Source organism: Paramormyrops kingsleyae, unplaced genomic scaffold (genome assembly GCF_048594095.1).
Source record: "Paramormyrops kingsleyae isolate MSU_618 unplaced genomic scaffold, PKINGS_0.4 ups175, whole genome shotgun sequence".
In the NCBI taxonomy this organism is placed as follows: Eukaryota; Metazoa; Chordata; class Actinopteri; order Osteoglossiformes; family Mormyridae; genus Paramormyrops; species Paramormyrops kingsleyae.
This window is the reverse complement of record NW_027326113.1, coordinates 42,457-48,286: the sequence shown is the minus strand read 5'-3', so window position 1 is coordinate 48,286 and position 5,830 is coordinate 42,457. Positions and strand designations below refer to the sequence as shown.

The window sequence follows — 5,830 nt, the reverse complement described above, 5'->3', positions numbered from 1 at the left end:
CAGCGAACCAATCACTGTGCAGGCACGCGGAACGTGCATGTCACCCCAGCAACAAGCCATACAACAAACTCGTGTTTACTGTGTGCTACCGTTCTCTTAATACACAATGGGCTTCTACCCTTCACATCGTATGTTCCGGCGATGTGACTATCGCTCACGCGCACATCGCGATGTCGATGTCAAAACAGAATATCGTTCAGCCCTAGTGCAGAGCTTGGAAGTCTGCGGATGTGTTCCTTTTTAACCCTCTGGAGTCTTGGGGTAGGGGACACACTTTCACTAACTGGGGCATGCTCACACATTTCATTCAATATCATAAACTTAATTCCTGGCAAATAAATTATTTCTTATATATTTGGTTTGGTAACAAACTCATCTTAATCTTAGTGTACTTTAGATTTATGTGAAGTTTGTAATTTGACATTCAAAGTATAGACATTGCAAAATGCACTTTGGAACACTCTGTGGGTTTAATATTATCTTTGAAAGTCTTATTGTACTGTGTTGGCATGATTTGCATAGTGTGGGAATGTTTCAGCCTTATAGATTGTGATTATGTGTTAATGTAAGTAGTACAAGCATAATATTTATTATTCATGTATTTGAGCTGATTTACATTTTGTTTTGGTATGAAAAGGTTATTTTGATACGTCCCCCATGGAGGGGACCACATATTAAACGGATTTTTGGAACAGGGAGCCGGAAGTGGGGCTTGCCCCATCTGCTCCAGGCATCGACCCGGTATTGCAGTGCTTCCGGGAACGGTGCACCTCTACTGCCCCCTGTTGTTGAAAGGCAGAACTGACTGACTGAATGGGTGACTAATAGACTGAGTGCCTCTGGATGGCCAACTAATTAGCCGCATGTGGTGTGAGGGAGGGGCCCTGTCCGTGCGCGGCCCCAATTTCCCGCCTTTTTTCTTTTTTTTTAAAGTAAGGTGACACGCTGTCGTTTGTGTGGTGGGCAGCTGTGCTGAGGTAAGGCATGACTTCATCTTTGCCTTTTGAATTTTCCCTCATGTTTGTTTAAATGATTGCTGTTTTTTGAGAGGACAGGAGGACAGGGAGGACGCCGGTGACTGCGACGTCCCTGGGCATTCTACTCTGCGCGGGGGCGTCACGGAGGCCCGGCTAACGGCGACCCGCTAAGCGGCAGCCCCATATCGACTCGGGTCTCTCTTCGGTCTTCAGGACCGGTATACGTTTCTTCTCTTTTCTGGATTGGAAAAGACAAGAGCAAAAGTGGAAGAGTTGACGAAATGGCGTCGGATGGCGTAGCTTATAGCGGTGGGGCGTAAAGACCTTGCATTCCAGAGCATCCCTGCGCATATGAGAGTCTGCTCCATACATCTCCGTTCAGGTAAGTCAAGTTCCGGTGTGATCACTAGACTCCATTCCTGTGTTTGTCCCTAAAGAGAACAGCCAGGATAGGAAATGCTGGAAACCCATCCCGACCGGAGTCCATCCCTTCCCGGTGACACAGTAACCCAAAAGTGTTTGTGAGTGTGGTTTATGTCAGATTAGGAGAGCTGAAATGAACCTTTTGTTGGATGATAGTCGGCGACCAAAACAAGAGCTAGATCACAGAAAAGTGTTTCAAAAGCGACAGCGTCAAAGTGAAATGCAACGCTGGATGGAAGTTTTCTAGTACTGATGAAGGATGTAGAATCGGAATCCAGATATGTTTCCATACAAGGAATTTGCCTTGGTGGTGCTTTTACATGACATTACAAAGAACATAAGAACATAAGAAATTTACAAACGAGAGGAGGCCATTCGGCCCATCAAGCTCGTTTGGGGAGAACTTAACTAATAGCTCAGAGTTGTTAAAATTTTATCTAGCTCTGATTTAAAGGAACCCAAGGTTTTAGCTTCCGCTACACTAGCAGGAAGACTATTCCATACTCTAACTACACGCTGTGTAAAGAAGTGCTTCCTCAAATTTTTCTCCCGCTAATTTCCACTTATGGCCACGAGTTCTAGTATTTAGACTAATATTGAAATAGTCATTTGGCTGAAGAGCATCCAGACCCGTTAGAATCTTATAGACCTGAATCATATCCCCCCTTAGTCTCCTTTGCTCAAGGCTAAACAGATTGAGTTCCGCTAACCTCTCCTCATAAGACATTCCTCTAAGACCAGGAATCATTCTCGTAGCTCTTCGTTGCACCTTTTCTAAGGCAGCAATGTCCTTCTTGAGGTATGGTGACCAAACCTGCACACAGTATTCTAGGTGGTGTCTTACCAAGGAATTATATAAGTGTATCATCACCTCCCTTGACTTAAACTCCACACACCTAGAGATATAACCCAACATTCTGTTGGCCTTTTTTATTGCTTCCCCACACTGGCGAGAGTTACCCACATTTAGCAAAGACATATGCAGAAAGGTAATAAACAATAGACTGGCAATTGGGTAATATGATAATTATATGATAATTAAGTTTATTAATGGTAGTAATGATGGTATTATGATATTTATATATGTGTGTGTACATAGTAATCATTGTAGTATGAATATAAACTATATAAATGGTATAATAATTTAAAGGGCTCTTAAATGGTGCCGTTATTAAGTAGCAGCCAAGTCAACTATATGTGCAAGAGTGCAATATGTATACAGAGTTTGCAGTATGTGTGCATAATGTGCAAGAGTGCAGAATATAATCATAGAGGAAGTTTATCAGTTGTTCACTGGTTATGCTGGTGGATATTTCACTGCAGCTGACGATTAATTGAACGTCCATTCAGAGACTGGTTTGGTTAATGAGAGAGACTACCTGAGGGGAGAAGCTCTTGGCGTGTCTTGTGGTCTTGGTTCTGATTGCCATGAGTCTTCTCATGGAGGGTAAGGCTTGAAAGATGTGGTGAGCAGGGTGAGATGGGTCCTCAAAGATTTTGTATGCCCGTTTCCTGGTTCTGGTGATGTAAAGTGTCTGGAGGGTAAGCAGGTTACTGCCGATTATTCGCTCTGCTGAGTGGATGATGTGTTGCAGTCTGGCCTTGTCTCGTTCAGTGGCTGATCCAAACCAGGCTGTGATGGAGGAGGTGACGATGGACTCAATGATTGTAGCGTAAAACTGGGCCATCGTGGTTATAACATGTTATTTTGGATCAGGCACGGACAGTTGTGAGAGTTCATTCCGCATTAGCTCCGATAGAATAGTATTAAATGCAAAGCTAAAGTCCACAAACAGAATCCTAACATATGTCTCAGGGCACTCCAAGTGTCGGAGTAAGAAATGGAGTCCAGTGTTAACTGCATCGTCCACAGGTCTGTTGGTTCTGTAGGCAGACTGTAGCCTGGGGTCAAGCGATAGGTCTGTGATGGTTTTAAGGTATGACAGCACAAGTCTCTCAAAAGCCTTCATTACCACCGATGTGAGAGCCACCAGTCTGTAGTCACTGACTGGTTCAGTGACTGGTTGAAAATATCTGTGAAGACAGGTGACTATTGATCTGCACAGTGCTTCAGAGTGGCTGGGGAGACAGAGTCTGAACCAGGAGCTTTCCTTGTATTCTGGCTACTGAAGATCTTGTTTACATCTCTGTCGTTGATTCTCCTGGGGAGGTGGCTGGACGTGGGGGGGGTGAGCTGGGTATAGTGTGGGCGAGGTGTGAAGGTACCCAGGTGTGAAGAAGGCCATTGAAAAGGTGAGGGCTGTATGATGCGCGAATGTGGCTTTTCAAACCCGCAGTAGAATTTGAACAGGTTTTTGTCACCACTCCTGTAAGCTTCATCTTTTGTTTTAGGAAGCTGCCTGAGTTCAGTTGTAAACCATGGTTCGTCGTTATTATAGCTGACAACAGACTTTTTGGGAATGCGAGAGTCCTCGCAGAAGCTTATGTGCCATGTTACAGTGTCCGTGTATTCATCCACGCTGTTAGTAGCAGTTTTGAAAACATTCCAGTCTGTCGAGTCAAAGCATGATTTTAATTGCTCTACTGCTCCACATGTTCAGTGTTTCACTCTAGTAACGACAGGTTTAGCAGTTTTCAGATTTTGTCTGTATGCTGGAATTAGATGAATTGTTGCATGGTCAGAGTTTCCTAGTGCAGCACCAGTCATTTTCTGTCATTAAAATGTGACGTCTTTTCAGTTAGCTATTTATTTATTTTGGCTTTTTCTTATTATTATGTGTTCATTGTAATTGATTAATAAAATTATTTATTTTCATTATTATTTCTTTTACTTATCTTTGAAATGTGATTTTGACATTTTAATTTGATTGTATCCTTGTCTTTGTAAAGCACTTTGAATTGCCTTGTGCCCGAATTGTGCTATATAAATAAACATGCTTAAAATCTTTGATGATGACAATGTGCCCAGCCGGCTGTGAACTGTTCTTCGCTTTCTCCATCTTTGCATTTCTTGCATTGTGAAGATCTGCGAGCTGTTTAATTTTAGTGACCACTCCTTTTCAGGATTATGTAGTATATGTTTAACATTACTTCAAAGTGTGGAAGGGAAATTTAAAGTGATGGTAGGCCAGGGTTGGGAGGCATTGTGGGATTGTTCTTGTGTCTCAGGTTTTGTTGTTTTGGGGATGGTGCCGTGTGTCCTTGCCTCACAGCCACCTGCACGGAACCAGCTTTGCAGGCCACAGATCTTGGAGAACTGGGCTGAAGGGAACATCGCCGGGGGGAGAAAGGGGACCTGCAGGAAGCCTTGAAATGTAGCTGCTATACTATGCTAGACGCAGTTTGTTGTATGGTAGCATTTGAACACACAAGCAAGTTATGTACCCATAAGGGTTGTATATGTTTACGCTGAAGTCTTTATTTAGGTATGTTGGAGCACGGCGTCTCCACCGGGTCCGTGGATGAGAAGAGATTCACAGCTGACACGGGGAGAAGTTGCAAATCACCGGTTTATTGTCTGACAGATTGCAATCCGGGAGCGGCCGTCTGACATACATTCAGCATGTACAGGAGGAGGCTCTGCCATATGTATCAGCTGTATCCCTTTTAAAGCCCTTTGGGCATCTCCCCCCCTTTCTCGGTACCTTCCGTGTACGTGACAACCATATGTGTGATTCTAGCCGGCTCGTACTGTTCTTGGCCTTCTGGAAGGCTAAAAGATAAGTTGGGGCCGCTGATGTTCTCTGTCGCCCCCCTATCTGTTCTGATTAGGTAGCCTTGACTTGCCGGCGCGCCAGTCAGTTCTTGTTTTGATTAGTTACAGCCTTATAGAATCATTCCCTTTATTTTATTAATTATTCCCTCAATTAATATAGGGTTGGGGTTTCCCTTACTGATAACATTGTGAGCCATGCCAGCCATGGACACCAAAGGGGGGGTTGCACCTTTTTGCTGGGTTGGGAGTGGAATTTCCCTAATGTTTAGGGTTTTTGCCCTCCTTCCTAGGCTGGATAGACAGGATTATGTGTGGGACTCATAGGAGGCCTAGGCCTAACGAGGATTGGAAACTGAACATCCTTGAAGTAGACCAATAGAGGTGGCGTATTATGTTTGTTGTATGTTCGAAACCTGGTTTGCAGATGTTTGGTAAACAATCAGGACTTAGAAGTCCATATAGGGGAATTCGTCTTATAGTATATTAACCTGCTGATTTCTGGGTGCGGGGTGCATTGCGCATTGTCCCCGAGTGTGGTTGGAACACTATGCTGGATTGCTGAATAAAGAAGAAAATTTTGCTCATTACATGCGAGGCCTGGAGTTTGATTCAAGTGTGACAGAGTGAGAGTGATTATAGAGGATTATAGAGTCATAGTTGTTTGGGTTAATTCTGAGTACCACAAAAGTTTACAAGCCCTATTTTGGCAAGAGCTAATCCTAATAATTTTCATCCTTGCCGTTTAAATCACTCA

The 5,830-nt window shown here is 43.7% G+C and overlaps 1 pseudogene; it reads left to right on the top strand.

Moving 5' to 3' along the window:
• The first annotated feature begins 542 nt into the window (after positions 1-542).
• On the top strand, positions 543-775 carry LOC140587230 (U2 spliceosomal RNA; annotated as a pseudogene).
• The last annotated feature ends 5,055 nt before the right edge of the window (positions 776-5,830 follow it).